General features: G+C 37.6%; 1 protein-coding gene across 2 annotated transcripts in view; it reads right to left on the reverse strand.

Moving 5' to 3' along the window:
* Nucleotides 1–21310, reverse strand: part of ARHGAP35 (Rho GTPase activating protein 35) — a 142400-nt gene that overhangs the window by 81015 nt on the left and 40075 nt on the right. The gene's annotated exons all lie outside the window — the stretch shown is intronic.

Raw genomic sequence — 21310 nt, forward strand, 5'->3', positions numbered from 1 at the left:
GTAAGAATAACTGATCAAGGACATATGTGTTTTGGCTGCCAATAACCAATGATCATATCTTATCATTTATAATGCACCTTATTTAGATATTCTGCCCGGGTAAGATGATATTTCAAGTAAAGTGTGATCAGTTCAATAGTACTACAAAAACGAAACCAGGATGGGGAAGGGCCTTAAAATCATGTCAATGATTTTAGTTGAAATAGTTGAAAGAATTTTGGCTACATAACCAAGAGAAGGGAAGACATGGAGGAAGATGATCACTGTCTTCTAATATTTGTCCTTATTATTTGTGTCCCCAGCTTCTGACATGGTATCTTGCTCAAAGTAGCACATTTGTTGAACTGAATTGAGTTTGCAAAAAAAAGGAATGGTTTTACTCTGTTTAGGATTAAAGAATTTAAAGCTAAGAGGGTCCAAAGATTCCAGATCCAGGAATCCTCATATCCTGGTGTTCACAAACATTTAAAAAAATATTTTGATAATTTATTTCCATATAACTTGTAATTGTGTTTTATGCATTTAAATAGTTTGAGGAGTCCTAAGCTTTTAGCAAACCACTCAAGGGGTTTGTGACTGCCTAAAAAAGTTAAGAAGCCCTCTTCTTATTTTCGTTAGAAAAAGCCAAAGCCCAGAAAAAAACTTGTGTCCAACACAAGGGTCAGACAGAAACAAAGCTAAAATGTGAGTTCCTATTTTGACTCTATGCTCAATAGCCTTTTCCTATTGCCATATCAAAAAGTAATGCTAAAATCAACATATGAAAAATACAGGGAAGCAGATTTTACTAGAAGTATTCACAAAAGGACTACAAGAGGGCTGTAGAAGCTGGATTACATGACTAAAGTTCTAACCAATTCAGAGTTATAATTCAAAGACTCGAGAATAATCATCAGCTAATTATTAGCACGGCAATATTCACCATCTCTGGAAATTACCATGATGAACAAAATTTTAAATAAATAAACCTTACAAATTGTCTTTCAAATTCAATTTACAACTTGTAAAAAAGCCCAACATTCTTACAATTTTGTAGCAGTGGGAATGAAAGAAATGACCTGCTGAAGAGACCAAATGGTCTATATCCAATTTCATTATCTTATTTGGGGACAGCCTGGGATCATTGCTATCCACCCTAAGCAATGCCATCAAAGATGCTGCTTCCTAAAAGGTCATGGAGGCCAACTCTGTATAGAAATACAAATTAGCTAGACAATGGCTAGAAAGAAGTCATTAAACTAGTCGAGAGAGGAAAATCAATGAATGCAAGTAAATACCTCATAACAACCTAAAGCAGCAGTAAGAGGATTTCTGCCTCAGTAGGAAGAAATGAAACAAGAGAAAAAAATTGGGTTTTCTCTTTATGCTAAATGGAAAATAAGCAAGAAACCTGTGTGAGCATTGAAGTAAATTTTTAAAATCTCACTAAATTTTTTTAAAATGTCAAATCATCTAAAACTAAGTTCACCAAAACATTATTAGGCAGCCAAAGGCTAAAAACAATCTTCAGCTACATAATTAGCAGGAACGTCTACTATAAAGGAAATGGTAATTTCGCATGATCTTGCTCTGGTCAACATCATTACTCATTTACATTATACTTTATGGTTTGCAAAATCCACAGTTCACATTTTTATAGAACTTTATGGTTTACAAAGTGTTCTCTGTATGACTCTTCTGTAGGTAATGCAAATAACAGTACATCTCATTAAGAAAAGGAAGCTGAAGTGCTACTACTGGGTTTATATCCCAAAGAAATACTAAAGAAGGGAAAGGGACCTGTATGTGCCAAAATGTTTGTGGCAGCCCTTTTTGTAGTGGCTAGAAACTGGAAAATGAATGGATGTCCATCAATTGGAGAATGGTTGGGTAAATTATGATATATGAATGTTATGGAATATTATTATTCTGTAAGAAATGACCAGCAGGATGAATACAGAGAGGCTTGGAGAGACTTACATCAACTGATGCTGAGTGAAATGAGCAGAATCAGATCATCATTTGGAAAAATGGATACAAGGGATAATGTTGTAAAAAAAAAAAAATACCCATGCATATGTCCTGTCAAAAAAAAATTATAATTATAAAATTAATTTAAAAAAAAAAAAAAAAAGAAAAGGAAGCTGAGACTCAAAAAGTGACATCACTGATCCACATGAACAGAGGCCCAACCTAGAACCCTTGCTCTAATCACTACACTAGGAACTCTTTTACAAAAAGAATTTATCTATTAATGCTGGGAGGGAGGGGGGAGGAGATGGGAACCACCACAACATGTAGAATATGTTTAGAAGGAATCGACCAAGATGGGGAGAAAACTCAAAACCTATGTAACACAAGAATAAGTTGGAAAGAACAGGATTTAGCCTGGAGAAAAAGAATATGATTGGAAGGACATGTTTCTGAATACAGGATGACTATCTTTAACTATCTGGAGAGGTATCACAAGTTTAAAAAGCTACTTTCCAGGTTGTAGAAAAGCAGCTGTACTGATGAAACCATGACCATTCCAGTTGCATTCTGGAAAACAATTTGGAACTAGGCCATAAAAGAACAAACTTATACCTGACTTTTGACTTGACTCAGTCAAGGTACCACCCATATAATGCCTTTACCCTAAAGACTAAAGAAAAGGGGGGGGGAGAGAGAGGAGAAGAGGAGCCATATGTACAAAAATATTTTTAAGAGCTTTTCTTGTGGCAGCAAAGAACTAAAAAGCGATTGTCTATGAATATAATGCAATACTATTGTGCTGTAAGAAATGATGACAGAAATAGGTTGAGAAGCCTAGAAAGACCTGTATGAACTGATGCAGAGTGAAGTGAGCAGGACCAGGAAATCAATTTTTACTATAACAACTTTGTAAAAATGATAACTGAAAAACTTAGGAACTCCTGCTAAATGCAATGATCACCCAAGATTACAGAGGACAGAGAATAAAGAATATTATCCATACCTTCTGACAGAGGAGTGACAAGGTGCAAAAGAAGACAAATATTTTTTGACATGGCTAATATGGTATTGCTTATCTATGCATATATTACAAAAACTTTGTTTTTATTTTTATTCTTCCAATGGGGAAAGGAGGTGGAAGAAAAAAAATGCTTGCTAATTGAAAAATATTTTTTATATTAAAAAAATGAAAATGGCCTCTTTCCATCTTGCTAGCCTTTTAACACATGACTCCCTTTCATTGACTCTTATGTTTTAGCCCCACTAGACAACTTGTCATTTAACATACAGGATAATCCATCTCCTGCCTTATCTTTGTACTGACTGTCCTGAACGGCTGGAAAGCTCTCCTTCCTTACCTCATACAAGCTCTGGTTTCCTTTAAGACTCAGCTCTACTGCCACTTCCTCGAAAAGTGCCAACTAGCACTTTAACCTCTAAGGGTACCTTCCATCTATTCTATATTTTAAATTTAATATGATTTCTACATCTAATTGTCTTCTCTGTTAGAGAGTTTCTTTTTTTTGATCTTTTAAAAATTTTTTTATTATAGCATTTTATTTATGACATATGCATGGATAATTTTTCAGCATTGACCCTTGCAAAACTTTGTGTTTCAACGTTTCCCCTCCCCTAGATGGCAGTTAGACCGATACATGTTAAATATGTTAAAGTATATGTTAAATCCGATATGTATATATATTTATACATTTATCTTGCTGCACAAGAAAAATTGGATTTAGAAATAAGGTAAAAATAACCTGAGAAGGAAAACAAAAATGTAAGTGGACAGTAACAGGAGTGGAAATGCTTATATTGTAGTCTACACTCATTTCCCATCATTATTTCACTGGGTATAAATGGTTCTCTTCATTACTGAACGATTGGAACCCATTTGGTTCATTGTTGAAGAGGGCCACACCCATCAGAATTGATCATCATATAGAATTGTTGTTGAAGTGTACAATGATCTCCTGGTTCTGCTCAGTTCATGTAAGTCTCTCCAGACCTTTCTGAAATCATCCTGCTGGTCATTTCTAACAGAACAATAATAGAATGAGAGTTTCTTAAGAGCAGAGCTGTTGTTGCTTTGTCTTTGTATTCCAAGAGTTTAAAGCAATGTCACATAGTAAGCACTAACTACATTCTAGTTTACCAATGGGACATTTCTGCTTCAATTTAGGGGTAGAAATAACACTAGTGAGGAAAAGTTACAAGGAGGCAGATGTTGACTCACAATAATAAAAAAACCCCTAACAATTAGAGTTGTCCAAAAATGGTTTCCTCACTGGTAGTTGGTTCTTCAATATTAGAAGAATTCAATTAGAGGCTAGATAAAGAAAAGGATTTGCATTTTAGGGAGAGTTTGGGCTGGATAATAACCTTGGAGATTCCTTCCAGCTGTAAGATTCTCCAAGTAGGAAAATTTTGTTTTACTTGAAACAAATCATTCAAGTCTCAACTAGAATTATCATCTAGGGCATCAAGGGAATCCGGATTGCCAGAATAACAGACCTCTTTTTCAAGGCAGGAGTTTGTTCCTTGATGAGGAAACAAAACTGGAAACACTTTGGACCAAACAAGTTCATAACTCTTTGGAAATAATGTCATATCCAAATACAAAGAGATCTGTGAGGTCACATACTGACATAGAAAATGGCAAACGTCAGCCATGTTGTATTGTATTTTTAGATTTGTTAAATATTTCTCAATTATATTTTGATCTGATTTGGACTACAGCATGATTTTAACACCTCTGTCCTACCATTCAGTTTTCTCACTTATAAAACATTTTCATAATCTACTTTGTGATATTATATGAGGAAAATGCTTTATAAATACAAAAGCCATGTAAATGATTCTCACTAAAATTATCCTCCAAATGATATAAACCATTCTCAAGTCTCTAACTTGACAAATTATGAAATGCCAACTAGTAGTACCAGATTTACCCTACGTTCCTATATGTCTCTGGTAAATCCTAATTTCTTAATGATTCAATTTTGTTTATCAAACAGAACCAAGAACATAGGCTGATTTCCTTTTTAAGGAAAAGAAATGTGATTTAGTAGTAACTCCATCAAAGTTAGACAGATGCATTGCCTGAAATGAATTTGCTGGTTCTTTAATGTTTATTCTTATTTTGAAAAAGTTAACTAGGGGGAAAAAATATGATTGCAGCAAGTTTGATCTATCTATTTTTGATAGATTTATCTATTTATTTTTGATAGATTTTATCAAAATCTTATGATTTCTTATGCCAATGCATAAGAATAAAAGACATCTTCCAATTAATAAATGATGACAAGATATGAACAGGGAATTTTCTAAAGAAAAATTTAGGGGCAGTGGATAGAGCATTGGCCTTGGAGTCAGAATTTGAGTTCAAATATGGCTTTAGACACTTATCACTTCCTAACTGAGTGACCCTGAGCAAATCACTTAACCCCAATTGCCTCACATACAAAAAGAAGAAAGAAGATGTTGAAGCTGTCTATTGCCATATCCAAATCGTGAATAATTAGAAAAATGCAAATAATAGGTTTCTACTGGTAAAGTTGACAAAAGAAAAAGAAGGATTACCACACTGTTGGTGAAGATGTTTTCCAAAGACCATTTTCACAAAGTACAAGAAATACTGAACAACAATAGGTTGGCAATCAATGAATGTATAGAATTCTTCATTTAAAGTCAAGAGGTGATCTCAGTGGTCATCTAGTCCAACTCTCATTTAACATTTTACGAAGTTGAAAACTGAGGTCCAGAGAAGTTAAATGTCTCAGGATGCTAGATCCAGAACTAGAAAGACCTTTAGAAATCATTAGTCCATCTCATTTTACATAGGAAGAAATAAGGGACCAAGAGGTTAAGTGACACACAAATTCTTTGTTTATTTGTTTTTGCTGAGTCAATTGGGGTCAAGTGACTTGCCCAGGATTACTTTTCTTTGGTAATAACCCATGAAACAAAGAAAAATACAAAATTGCCCTCAATACTCTTCTATTTCTTCTGCAATGTTGGTGGCAGAGGAGTGGAAAAGGAGACCCAAGGAACTAGGGATCACACTGTGATAAAAAGGATGAGACTGCAAGGCCATTTTAGGTTTTTTGGGGTACTCATTATATAGTGATCTATGACTATGTAGTATGTATTTTCCTGGTAGAATGTGAGAGTCCTTTGAAAGTAGAGACTGTTCAATGTTATTTTTCTACCTCTAATGACTAAGCATCAGTTCCTGGCACAAGATAGGCATTTAATAAATGTCTGTTGATCTACTCTCTGGGAAGTGATTCTTACTCTCAGCATTTTTATTTTTAAGTTTTGTTGATGTCTTTTCTTTATACATCAGTCACTTCTTAACACACTCCTCTCATTGAACTCTCCCCATAACAAACAGTAAAGCAAAACCTGTTGAGATACACACATTTCCCGTCTTCCTTTTAAAAAAAAAAAATCAAATATAATAACAAAGGCAAAACCAAATGACAGAGTAACTATGTCTGACAGTGTACCCAAGTTCACACCAACATCCTCCTACTTCTCCAGAGGGGAGGGAAGCGCATGTAATGTGTCTATTCCTGCAGCAAGACTGGAAGCTATCAGTGATCAAGCACGGCTGCCTTTTAGTGTCGTTTTCAATATTACTTTGGTACCTATTTGTTGTCTGCTTCTTTTAGTCTCATCCAAATTTTTCTGATTCCATTGGGGTTTTCCTGGCAAAGACACTGGAGTAGTCTTTCCTTCCCCAGCTCATTTTACAAATGAGGAAACCAAGGCAGACAGAGTGAAGTGACTTGTCCAGGGTCTCCCAGCTGGGAAGTGTCTGAGGCTGAATTTGAACTCAGGACGATGAGTTGCTGACTCCAGGCCCCACATTCTGTGCTGTGGCACCCCTTGGCTGCTACTGCTAACTCAATACTTCCTCTGAAAAGACAAGTCCAATTCCTCTGACATACAAGGCCCCGCACAATGAAGACACCAGTTTAACTGTCCAATCTCATCCCCTACTCTCCCTATGCCCCCTACAAACACACAGGTGTGCACTTACACACGCACCTTCTCCCTTCTGCCCCTCCTCCCTAATTAGTCTTTTCTGATTCCCTCTCCTCCAGGCTGAAATGACCCACCTTTGGGGTTTTTTTTCCCACCTCTCAGAGACACACTTCTAACATGATTGTTACATGTCAGATCCGGCCTGTTCTTCAGAACCCCTCCTTGGCTGTACGCTGCAAATGCTCAATTAATAAAAAATTTCGCCATTAAACCAGTGTCTGACAGGAAGCAAAGACTGGCTGGTCCCCCTGCGGTCAGAGCCGGGGGTCCTCTCTCCCAGAAAGGGAGATCTAGTCCAGACAAGTGCACTCTGCATCCCTGGAAAGGGCAGGTTTGTGGAATGGAAACGAAAGTGAATGCTCCCCTTCCCACACCACAGACAGCCCATGGTGCGACTCACTGAGCCCAGGCAGCTACAGGGAATCCCAATCAAGAAAAACGGCTCTTTTTTCTCATCCTGAGAGGACCCTTACTACCTGTGCCCATGAACCAGAACAAGCTACGATCCTCGGAACTGTGCTGTCTGACTGAGGGCAGTATCCCTGGTGTCATGAGGGGCAGCATGGTGAGCTTTGGTAGGAAGGCTTAGGAAGCTCTAGATCTGAACCACAGCTTTACCCTTTTGGTCTGGGGGATCCTAAGCCAGCTCTTTGTCCTTGGGCTTCAGTTTCTGCTTTGTATGATATAGGTGCAGGACTCTACTGCCTCTGAGGTCTGTCACTGTTGGATGGAGATCCCAGAGGGCTCAATCAACTGCTTAAAGACCCGCAAGAAATTAAGAGGTACATGAGTATATCTCACATGTGACTGGTGGGGAGTTTAAATGCCTATATTAGATAACCTGGGGGGATCACTTGCCAGCCTGATGCTTTTGAGAGGAGGCAGCCACACAGAGTAAACAGTTTTTCAAAAGTGTGTTTTATTATTCTCATTTTTACCGAGCTATTTCTGCTGGGAAATAAAGGGGAAACCACTTAGAGCTGGTGTTTAGAAGCAAATATGTGCATATAGAACAACCAACTACGAACAAAAATGTCCCAGAAAAAATTTTAGTAGGATTTTCAGAATTCTTGCTTAAACACAAAGTAATCCATGGAATCAGGAAATGCATGATGATGTTACACAGTAACAGGAGGAAACAGAGTAGTCACTGGCATTGGGACACCAAATGGAGGCTTAAGTTGTACTTTGGGCACTAAGACTCAATGACAATGGCATGCCCATAAAGAGTTCTTTTTCAAGGAAGGATGTGACAAATAGGAATGGCCTACTACTGTCAGGGTCAAAGGAAAGAGGGACCCAGGAATGGAAATCAGAAGTATTGGCACTGAATCCTGTTTCTATTACTCCTGGGTGAGGATGGCAAGTCATTTAGGTTTCAGTTTGCTCAAAGGCTGATGTCTAAGGTTCAGTCTATCATTAAATACTATGACCTTATAAAAATGTGCAAGTTCAGTCACATAGTCTTAGAAGTCACACACCCAAGAGACTGGCCGTGCCTGGGCTGCTGATAAGGCATCATCAACACACAAGGCCGTCTTTGCTCTGTTGAGGAGAGCAACTCCTATGGAAGAGGAGTGCCATTTCCTGCCTCAAGAAGTTAGGATTCTAATCCTAGCTTTAACAATGGGTTGACGGATAATCTTGTGAATCTTCTCCTTTGTCAAATGAGAAGTCCAGAAGCTATGACCTCTAAGGGTCCTAGTCCCAATAGCTTTAAATTTTCCTATTACTTGCAAGTATTAGCTTAAATTCAGCCCTTACAAAATGCCTTCTCTGAGCAAGGCGCTGTGTTTGTCATGAGGGACAAGTAGCTAAGTAGGACACAGACTCTGTTCTCCACTTCTCTTTGGCACACCTAGTACCTAGTATGATGCCTGACACACAGCAGGTGCTAATTGAATGCTTGATGAAGTGAGATGAAGCCATACTACCAACACCATGACACAAGGAGAAAGAGCTAAATACCAGGAGGAGGAAGGTACTGGGCAGAACACTAACACCAGGCTTACAAAAGGAAGCTGGAGTTAGATGAACTTTACTCTCCATGTTTCAAAAGAAGAAATCATTCTATGAAAGCACTAAGGAAGAAGGAAAGAGCCCACACATTCCTTTTTCTGAAGGCTTAGTCAGTTCCATTTCAAATGCATGTTTTTAAGACATAAAATTCAATGAACCCTCCAGTATTTTTTCAGTCTGAACACTTCTGAAGCACCTACCTAACAACACAAGACAGTAATAAATGATGTCAAATGGAGACTAGGAAATGACATTCTGAGAATACAAGACAAGGAAGAATACTTCAGACTTGGCTGATCAGAGAGGTGCTTCTCAGAGAAGCAGGGACCGGATTTGGCCAGGTAAAGGAAGAATGGGTTGTTCCGGAGTGCAATGACTTCCTGCCCACCTGAGGACAGGAGACTGTGTGTCAGCAGTCTGAGAAACAGAATTCTTACTGCAAGTAAAATGCAGAATAAAGCATTTGTGAGGCTCATTTCAGAAGAATTTACAGTCCTAAGAGGGAGAGCAATCCAAGGAAGGGAAATAGCAGGAGTGGAAATAGAGAAGTGGTAAGTTCTGAGGAGTCGGTCTATCTGGCTGGGAGGAAAAGCCTAGGGGGAAAAAATGTTGAAAGCCAAGTCCATTAGGGCAGGTTGTGGGCTTTCACTTTTATGTGATCTCACACAACTTTGATGATTGGCTTTCTAATTCCACATTCTTTCCTAATTTCTCTCCCCTCAAATTAAATGTCTGAATGGAAGGTTTTAGCAAAAAATACCACATTTCATTCCTGCCACATCCTTTAGTGTGATACAAAGTAAAAAAATAAAACGTAGGAAAATCTGGACTCTTTAGCCTCTATAGAGCATTCTTTTCACAACAACAAATGTAAACCCAAGTATTTCTCTTGTTGGATTTGGAGTCTGAGAATCTAGGCTCCAATTCCGCTCTCTTGTTTAACTGGGAGATCTCAATTTCCTCAAATGTAAAAGACTCGGGAGGAATTCAATGAACTTGAAGCTTCCTACCATCTTCAGATGAGGGAACTAGATCCTCCAATACTGAATTGGTGATCCTGTGACCCAGGCACTTTACCAATGAGGAAAATGACCCATACACAAGGGAAGGGACTTGCTCAAGGCCATACCACTAATTTCAACAAGTCAACAAACATTTATTAACACCTACTATGTGTCAGTTGGTGAAGCCTCCTCTGTTAATGTGGGCACTATGCTAAGTGCTGGGAAAACAAAGCCAAAGACAGGCAGTCAACGCTCAGGATGCCAGTGGATAGTGCTGGGCCTTTCACTTCTGTCTCGGTTTCCTCAACTTTAAAATGGAGACAATTATAGTACCTACCTGCCAAAGTTGTGAGAAGAGCTTAGCACAAGGCCTTGTACATAACTGATGTATATAATAAATGCCAATTTCTTCCTAAGTGGCACTGTGCTAAGGGCTGGGGATCCAAAGAAAGGACAAGGAACAAAACAAAAAACTTCACTCAGAAAACAGGGAGATCCCTGATCTCAAGGAATTCAGAATCTAATGGGGGTAGGCTAGTGGTGTCAAACTAAACAGAAAGATATATAAGAATCCCTGTGAACCACATATTGACTTAGAAAACCACATATTAGCGTTATCTATGTTTTATTGTATTTTTATTTACCTTATTAAACATTTTCCAAATATACTTTAATCTGGTTTGACCAGAAATTGGGAGTGGTGCTCCCAATAAGGACTGCTTGGGTAAGCAATATGAAACAACTATGCACAAACAAGATACAGACAGGATAAAGTGGAGATAATCTCAGAGGGAAGGCACTAGCATTAGCGCTTCTGGCAGAAGGTGGGATTTTAGCAGGGACTTGAAGGAAGTCAGGGAAGCCAGGAACTAGAGATAAGGAGGAAAAGAATTCCAGGCATGGGGGACAGCCAGAGAAAATTCTGCACTGGAAGATAGTGTCATGTGCAAGGAACAGGCAGAGGCCAATGTCGTGGATTAGAGAGGATGGGAAAGGGAGAAAGGCATAAAAAGAGTGATAATGTCTGAAGGGGTCAGTTTATAAAGAACTTCAGAATCCAGGATTTTATATTTGATCCTGGAGAAAACGAGGAAACAAGGATGGAGTTGAAACTGGATCTTTTAATTCCCAATCTAGTGCTCCTTTTACCAGACTACTATACTATAATTCCTGCTGCAAAAATATACTTTCCTTGAAGCAAGAAATATGTATGGGAGGGCTCCAGGGTACAGGAAATCTCTGAAATGGGTCATCTGGGGCTTTGGAAAGACTGATTTAAGCTTTTAGCCAGCTGGACTTGAAAGACTTAATCTCATGCAAACAGATGGGCTATTCTTGGGCAAAGGGCATGTGTATCCAGCCTCATAACAGTATCATCCAACAGGCCCACTGTATAGCATCCTGGCAAAGAACTAGAAAGGAAGACAAAAACTGTAAAATATGGAAAGGAGAGAGGGTAACCTAAAAATTTCCATTTTGGAAGCGACCTGTCTTAAGGGACAATTTGGATTCTGAAATAGAGTGACGTCCCTAATGCTCAATCAAGGAAACTATGAAAGATGTTTCCTTAGCATATACCCTCAAGCTTCACAAATTTCAAGTTTGGAAAACACGTCCCACCCCCTGTGAATTCCGTTTGTTTTCAAGCCCAAGTAACAATGAATCCATAAGAATTCAGAATAGAAAGCAGGACCAGCAGCTAGACTACAATTGGCACTAGACCGAGTTTTCACCATGACAGAGTTGCTCCTGTTCTGAAGCATTCAGAACTCGGAACAAAGAAGGGAAATCTCTGAGCCAAGATGTTCATTGGATGAAACTAAATTCCACTGATGAATAAGGGGGGCTGTTTTCAGCCAAAGTACTTCCTTAAACTTTATACTGCAGGCTTTCTCCTCAGCAGCTTCCAACTGGTCAGGAATCCAGGTAGCTAAGGGAAAATCCTAAGGGTGTTTTCAAATCAAAACAAATTACAGGTGAGAAATTTCTCTGCCTCAAATTTCATTGTTGCTCAGTACAAACAAATTTCTCAGCCTGGTGTTCTGGAGGCTCCCTAATCCCCTCGACTCCTAGAACAAGGATTTTGAACCTTTTTCATATAACTGGAACCCTTTGCAGTTCAAGAAGCCTAGAGATCTCCATCTTCTTTTCTCTGAATCATGTTTTTAAATGTATAAAATAAAATATATAGGATTACAAAGGAAACCACACAATGGAAATGTAGTTACCAAAAAATCAAAAAGGCAAACCTGTCATATGGCCATAGTCTTCCCATTTTTCCCCATGCCAGTCACAATGCAGTGTATTCAGTGGAGATTCTAAATGTTTGTGGACTATTCAATAAGTAAAACACAGTTAAACCCCTCACCAAGGAACTTCAGAGCCAAGGCAAAATCAAGACTGAGCTCTTCAAATGGGCCTAGAAGCTACAGCACATCAAGCAAGCATTTTACTGCTAGAATCTGAGCTTGATAGCAAAGATATAAAATAACAAATCCTCAATTTCCTGATATTAATACAAATTAATACAAACATTGGTTTTTAAAACAATTAATTCTCGAGCACTAACAATTAAAATTTTCTTATCTTTTCAGAAACACACAACACACATGAAAGAGTGAAGGAATTATTCTAGGTCCAAAATGTATTACTAACAGAAGATGGTACGAAAAAATCATTTCTGTGACTAGGGAAAAATAGGTCAGCTTATTTTCATGTCTAACAGTAAGCCTTACAATTCCCATGATGGTATTTTAAAATGACATGTGTGGCTGAGACTATTATTTCTAATGATTCCTACTTGCATTTGCATTACCCTAAAAACTGCCAATCCTAAAGCATGTTTCTATCAGGAGTAATGACATTTTAATGAATAATGTACAATTATTAGTCGCTTTTAAATTATATATAAGAATATAAAAAGTCACCAAAACTGAGCAGGAATAAAATATCAATTTAAAAGTTGATTAAGTTATTGTTTTAGAAAGGCCTGGAGAGACGTATATGAACTGATGCTAAGTGAAGTGAGTAGAATCAAGAGAATATTACAAAATAACAACAAAATTGTGTGATGAGCAATTATGATGGGACACAGCTCTTTTCAACAATGAGATGATTCAAGCCAATCCCACTGGACTTGTGATGGAGAGAGCCATCTGCATCCACTGGAGAGGACTGTGGGAACCGAAAGTGAATCGCAACATAGTATTTTCACCTTTGTGGTTGTTTGCTTGCTTTTTTGTTTCTTTCTCAGTTTTTCCCTTTTTTGATCTGGTTTTTCTTGTGCAGTATGACAACTGCACAATATGTGGAAACATATTTCAAAGAATTGTACATATTTAACCTATATTGGATTGCTTGCTATTTAGGGGAGGGGGAAGAAGAGGAAGAAGGGAAAGAAATATGGAACACAAAGTTTTGTTAATTGACAATTATCTCTACATGTATTCTTAAAAGTGCAGAGCTCTGATCAAAAAAAAAAAATTATTAAATGCCTACCATATGTAGACACTGTAGAAAATGAGATAAAAAGATCAGTGAGACTTGGGGGCCTTACAGTCTAATCTAAGAAGGAAGAGATTAGGCATCTAAATCAGTACATTTGGAATTACTAGAATTTGAGAACTGAAAAAGACCTTAGTCCAACCCAAGTTCCTTGATGTGGACAAGCTTTCTCAAGATTAAATGCAAATCATATTTGGATTACCTACTTCACAGACTTGCTATGATAGTCAACAAAGTAACCTATTAAAAGTGAGAGCCTTGATAAAGGCTAAAGTACCATATAATTATTATTAAGGCAGATGTAAAGAAGCTTCACTGAGCAAAGGCCACAGTGGGAATGTCTACATCCTACACACATTTCACAGTGCTGCTGAGGATTGTAAAATATACCAGCTAGAGCAAATTATCTGCAGAGGCTCCTTGCATGCTAAGTTTCAATGACTGCCAGACGCCACAAAACATGATTTAGAAATCAAACACTGCTTTAGACCACCAGGTTCCTTTTCTTCCAACAATTATTGTCTCCTTTGAGATGGGGTGATGACAGGTTCTGGCAGTTCCTTCCAAGCTAGATACGCAGGCTTAGGATGGACATTAGGTATGCCACCTGAGAACTAACAAAACTCTCTCTGGAGAACTTGATTAGAGAAGTCAGTATCCATGAGGGAAAAGGGTGGACTTTTTCTAACAACGCATAATAAAAACACCATTTACAGACTAAGACCATAGCAGATGGAAACCTCACGCAGATGAAATTGGGGTGCCTGAAGTAAATCATTGCTTCAGCAATAAGCAGCTTTTAGAAGCACTCATTTTGAAGATAACTGTGACAATCTATTACATTTGTGTATTATTTTTACAATCTCATTTGAAAATCACTAAAGTCATGTGAGAGGACTTAAAATAAGGACAACGGTATCTTAAGTATCTTGATATTTTAAGTAAAGGTATCAAAAAATGAGATGCATATGTATTAAGCTCCTAGTATGTACCAATTACTATATTGAGGGGAAAGGAGCAGCCTTTAGGCACACAAACAAAAAAAGGTTAAAGACAGTATTGGCCCTCCACGAGTTCACAATCTAATGAGAAGATAACCTAGAAAGAACTAGGTACAAGCAAGGTATAGAGGAGACAAACTGGAAATAATTAACAGAGGGAAAGGCAGTAAAAGAGATGAAGAATCACTTCCTCCAGGAAGTGAAATTTTAGCTGGAACTTGAAGGAAGCCAGGATGCAGAGAGGAAGAGAAAAGAGATCGTCCCAGGTTCGGGGGATAAGCAGGGAGTGGTGAGGTATAGGGTGTAAGAAAACAGCAGAGATATGTGTAGGCTCAGGATGATAGGAGGGCTTTTAATGTCAAACAGAGGATTTTATAGCTGGTCCTCCAGATGAGAGGGAGCCACTAAAGTTTACTGCCCAGGGCTCAACACGATCAGCCCTGTCATCCATCCAGGGGTTCCTAATATCAAGTAATGCTAGTTCAACAATACAAAGTTATTATCAGCTAAAGTCTTTCCTCAGAATCCCCAAGTCTGCAGCCTCTCAGAGAATCCCTATTCTATATCTTACTTAAAGCAAACAGAGATCAGTGCAGAATTTCTAGGAGAATCTCTCCCCTTCCCGTCACAGGATCTCTTTTCACAATATGGACTCTTCCTCTGATTAGTAATTGGTGATATTTCCCAGATGACATCACTCCTAGATGGGCAGGTTCCTTCCCCTCCTACCCAAACTCCAATTTATTTGTTGTTTTCTCCTTAATAGAACATATCCTCCTTGAGGGCAGATATTTTCTTTCTTTTTCTTTATATATATTCCTCATATTAGTGCAGTACCTGGTATACAGTGAGGCTTCATAAATGCTTAATCTATCTCTAGGCATAAGCCCCCTTCGTAACAACTCCCAACAACTGATCCTTCATTGGTGTGTAAGGAGTACCTAATTGTGTGTGGTTTTCTACTGGGCATAGAACCAAGACAGACCAAAATTACACAGCACTCAGCACACTGTCTCATAAAAAGCACTTAAAAGATTTGTTGAAAGAGGGAGAAAAAAAAAAATCCTGGTGTCAACATTAAGTTAGGTGGAAATGCTCCCCTGCTCCCCAACGCTAACATTATAAAGTGATTTTCCTAAAGAGTATGGATAAGTACAGATAAAGAATGGAAAGCCAAAGCAATTAAAAACTAAGATTAATCATATGCATTTTTTTCAAGTGTGCTCAGAACTGAGAAGGAACTATTCCTACCCATATAATGTCTGTGCATGGCTACACTTTTTCTAATCAATTCAGGATCTCTTATACCCCAGTCCTCAAATCATCTATTTCAAAGGTCACATTTCTTTAGTAATTTGGTGGTTTCAAATGTACTTCCTGACAACAACCCTTGAAGTAAACAGTAAAAGTATTATCATGTCCATATTATAGATGAGAAAACTGAGGATTGGAAAAGTGATCTTTTCTATTTTCTATGTTGAAATGTTCATTTATATTAAGGAAAATATTTTAAAATTAGAAAAGTTAGGCAAATATTACAGACTAGAAAAACAAGACCTAGTCAAATAGTACAATATTCACAAGTAACACAAGAACAAATTAGCGAGAACAAATGGGAAAAACAAGAAGTTGTATAAAATTAGAAAAGGACCTGCATCTTACACCCCACACCACACTCCCCAAATGGATAAGGAACCTAAAATTCAGAAAGCTAGGACAACAGAGGAACCTTTCAGGCATTACCACTAAGGGGAAAATTCCTAACTGAAGATAAGGAACAGAAGATAAAAGATAATTATAATTATATTAAATGTAAAAGCCTTTACATAAAATTGGTATCACTACAATGAAAAATTAGAAGAAAGGTCTTTCATATCAATTATCTCTGATAAAACTTTGACATTCAAAATAAAAAGGGAATTGACCTGAATTAAGATCAAAAACCAAATAATAAGTAGTCAAAGGTTATAAACTGTTCTTAAAAAGAAATCAAGTAGTGGGCAGAGAGCAATGGACTTTGAATCCAAAGGGTCAACCTCTTGAATAAATCATCTAACCTGTCATTTTTGCCAGGTTACTGGAGAAAGCACAGATTAGAGAAAGGGAAGAAATCCCCAGTCACAGAATTCCCTACTGAAATCAAAATCTCGGACTCAAGACAATCTTTCAGCCCATATCATCATTCTCCCTCAACCTGGATCTGAACACATCACAAGATTCAATGAAGTTCGTTATCCTGCTTCTTAAGGATTGTTTGAATTTACACCCCAAACAAGAGTAAAAATCTAATAAGTTGTATACATTAGTAATAATAAACAGTAATTAGGCATTAAGTGCCTACTAAGTACCAGCATTCTGTTGAATTCTGAGGAAACAAATGAGAAAGAGTCCCCCCCCCCCAATCCCTCAAAGAGACCTTACAATGGAATAAAGGAAGGCAACTCACAAAAGGAAGCTGAAAAGGGGAGGCTGGAAGGAAGCTGAAGTCCCGGGGCTGCTGGACAAGCCCCAGAGTGCTATAACTAAGAGGGAAAACCAGAAAGGTTCGGAATTCATGGCTCCACCTCCCAATCACTAGGACAGAGGGTGGCAATAAGGAGTCTCCCCTAGCTCCCTGAAGAATATGGTGAAGAAAGTGGAAATAATTTTTCATAGTCAACAAACATTTAAACTTACTATCATCACCCCCAGTGCTAAGTCAAAAGGATATAAAGGTTTAAGAGAAAGGGGAAAGGGGGAAGAAGGAAGGGGAGAACAGAACCAGGCCCTCTTCAAGGAATTTGTATTCTATGAGGGAGACAACAGATTATTGGATATATGTAAAATATACAGAGTAAAAAGAAGGCTATCTCGAAGTAGAAGCAATTAACAGATAGAGGAGGGAAGGAAGAATTTAATTTTAAAAGTAGGATCTAAGCTGAGTTTTAAAGCAAACCAAGGAAACAGGTAGAGGTTAGGAGGAAAAGCAAAGGTGGGTGACACAGCCAATTCAAAGGCTCAGTGGAAAAATTATTGTGAGATATTTTTTTTCTCCTTTTTCCTCCTCAAGGTTTGATCTGATACTTTTTTTTTGAGATGACTGGAAAAGTCACAGGTACTTCTTCCTGCTCCTCAGTCATCCTTTATATGCTTGTGTATATTTGGTTTACATGCTGATTCCCAAGCAGAATGTATACTCTTACTTTTCATCTTTGACACCCTAGTGCCAGTACAGTGTCTGGCATATCTAAGTCTCTATTCTCTTTCCAGGACATCCTTACAAGGTATCACATACTTTGAACACAATGCTACTTAATATACAAATCAAGTGCTGCACAAGGAGATGATATATAGAATTAGTCCAAATGATTCACTGAGTGGAATAAAAAAGTTAATAACTCAAAGAAAATTATGAAAAAAAGTAGAAATGAGAGGAGGCTGAGTATTAGCAGATCTCAAACTACACTGTAACGCCACAAGCAACAAATATATTTAGTACTAGTGAAAAAAAAAAAAAAAGTAGATCAATGAAACAGAATTAAACACTCAGAAGCAATAAAATATAGTGGCCCAGTATTTGAGAAACAACAAAACTACAAGAACAGGCAGAAAGCCTCCTCATTAAAAAGAAATTTAGCAAAAATTAGGTTGGGAATCAAAATATTACTCCATAGTCATAACAGGCTCATAACTGATGGTCAACCTGCCATCTGGGGAAAAGGAGGGGAAAAGGTGGAACAAAAAGTTTTGTGATTGTCAATGCTGAAAAATTGCCCATGCACATATCTTGTAAATAAAAAGCTATCATAAAAAAAAGGAAGTGTATTGCCCAAACAAGACATAAAAGAGATGATAAATCACCAAAAAATACAGTTTTAATAATGTAATATTTCAAAATTTTTGAGAAACTGCTGAGCAGGGGGAAAAAATCTTTATATTAAGTATTTTTAAGAGCAAAACAGCTAAGGTATACAGGGAAATGAAATTAATAAACCAGAACCATTTTCCCAGAAGATAAGTGATCAAGGGATATGAAAAGTCTTCTGAAGAATTGTTATTGGTCCAAATTATCAATAAGTGCAAATTAAAATAATCCTAAGATTTTATCTTATATGCTGCAAAATTACACATGCCCCAAAAAATCAAATCAATGTTAGAAGGATTTAAGAAGATAGACATACTAATATCCTAGAGGTAGAATTGTGATTTGTTCCAGGCATTTTGGAAAACAATTTGGACTTCTGAAAGAAAACTGACTTTGAACTATTCAGATTCTTTGACCATACAATCTCACTATTAGAACATGCTCTAAGGTGATAAAAGAAAAAAGGCACCATATATGCCAAAATATTCACATTAGCTTTTTTTTTTTCCAGAAGAACAGTAAAATGGGTACTCATGATTACATTGAAGAATTGCCTAATGAAAGAGAATACTATTACACAGAAAAAAACTAATATGGCAAGTGGAGAAATAGAAGCCTAAAATAAACTGAACCAGAAGATACACACAATTACAATAGGATACAAGAAAGGGAAGAGAAACCAAGACCAACAATTTCTGATTAAATATAGTTAACAGTCTTAGTAGCAAATAGATCCTCAAAAGTGAGGGAGACAGGGAAAGAACAGAGGACAACTGGGATAAATTATGCTGCTATAACTACAACAGTAATAGCTAAGACTAAGGAGATTCACATAATTAGGAAGTTTTGAGGCAAATTTGAACTTGGGTCTTCTTGAAAGTAAAAAAGCTTTCCCCAAGCCTTCTTAATTCTAGAGCTTTCCCTCTGTGTATTATCTCCTATTTCTATTTGCACAACATCTTCCCTCAGTAGACTATAAACTCTAGGTGGGCTGGGGCTGTGCTCTGCCTCTGCCATGGCTGGGCACTGAGGACATACTCTGGTCAAGCAATCAACATTTATTAAGTACCAGAAGCTGCCTATCTGACCATATGAGGTCCATTTACTGACTGGTGATAGCCTTTGTTAAAAGGAAGTTTAAAATGAAAGGCAGTTTAATCAAAAATGTTTGTGGAGTACAAGCAAAACACATCAATACAACTTACTTTTTACAAATGTTTTGGTTAGATGTTTGATCAGAAACTCAGTTTTCTACAATCTAATGCTATAAACTTCAGACATATAGGCTGGACAGTATCCAGTTTCTTCTACAGTGCTCTTACAAAGCTCTTTTTTTAACAGTAATGGTACTTTATGGGTATAAAGCTCTTCCACTGATAATTAATACACACCCTGCTTAGAGAAAGAGAAACAGTTTTTAAAATATAAATTGGCTCCAAATATAAGCTACAGGCCTTTCTTTCATTTTTCCCTTTTTGATATGATCTTTCTTGCATAGCGTGATAATTATGGAAATATGTATAGAAGAACTGCACGTTTAACATGTATTGGATTATTTGTTGTCTATTAGAGAGAGGATGGAAGCAAGAGAGGGAGAAAAAATTTGGAACACAAAGTTTTGCAATGGTGAATGTTGATAAATCTTTGCATATATTTTGAAAATAAAAAGCTATGTAAGAAAAAAAAATAAGCTACATCCTTGTACCAAAGGTTTGTTTTAAAAGAAAAAAATTATTTTAGATTATACTCATACTTTTAGACTTTTCAGATATAAGAGAAAAGTACAACTTATACCCAGACTTAAAGGGGCATTATCTCCAATTTATAGAGGAGGCAACTGAGGCCCAGAAAGATGAAGTAAGGTTCAAAATCCATAGCTGGCAAGCAAGGCAGCTGTGTGAGGCCAACCAATTACAGAGAGACAGCACAGAGCAAAAGGGGAGCACTGGCTCAAGACCTGGATGACCCAGACTCTGATAAAATTGGGTGGGTCACTCCTATCCCCTAGCCCTCAGGTTCCTCCCCCTTAAAGGGAATACTGCCCGAGACAGCCTTTGAAGTCTGGATCCATCACCCTCTGTTGTATAAGGAACAGGGAGCCTCCAGGGAGCACTCAACTTAGAGCCACTCGATTTGTCCATTCTTTCCAAGGTCCTGGTACTGCAGAGAAAGTGATCCACCCACAATGGCCCCAGCATTCCTATCCCCCACAGCCACACCCACTGGCTAATTTCACAACCAGGAGTACAAAAGGCACCTTAAAACATGTGTTTACAAAGGAAATACTAACACAAGAGTGGGGGCAACCACTCTTCCTCCGAGCCTGCTTAGGCACTAGGCTTTCCAGCTTAGAAGAGCAAAAGAGGGAACTTCTCTATAATCAAGGCCGTAATTTCCTTCCCCTTCTGAAACCAGAGATCCTGTGGCTCCCTAATGATTACAGGTCTGCCAAGGAGGAAGGGCACAGGAACAAGCAAACACTAAAACTGCTCATTGATGGAAAAAAGCTAAGTGCCCCTTTAAAGGCTATCCTGAATTCAAAGAGTCCATCAACATAGAAATGCTATGGATTTCTGAAATTTTATTGTGTATCCATCACCTTTATTAAGGAACCTAATTAGTTCCCTTACTGAATCTCAAGGATTTCCCAAGGAAACCATATTTTCACCAAAGAGAAATAGTTGTCTCTTCTTTGCTTATGATTATTCATTTTAATTCTTCTTAGTTCTATTGCTTGGCATTTCTTGAATTATTACATAAAATAACAGTGGGGGAAATGGGCATCCTTATTTGTTCTTATGTTTATTGGAAGAGCTTCTAGTGTTTCTCCCCACAGTATAATGCTAGGTGTTGGTTTGACACAAAAAGGAAAAGAAATTCTTCCATGTAAATACTTTGTAAGCTTTTATCACAAAAGAGTACAATACAATTCT

Source organism: Sminthopsis crassicaudata, chromosome 3 (genome assembly GCF_048593235.1).
Source record: "Sminthopsis crassicaudata isolate SCR6 chromosome 3, ASM4859323v1, whole genome shotgun sequence".
NCBI classification, from domain to species: Eukaryota; Metazoa; Chordata; class Mammalia; order Dasyuromorphia; family Dasyuridae; genus Sminthopsis; species Sminthopsis crassicaudata.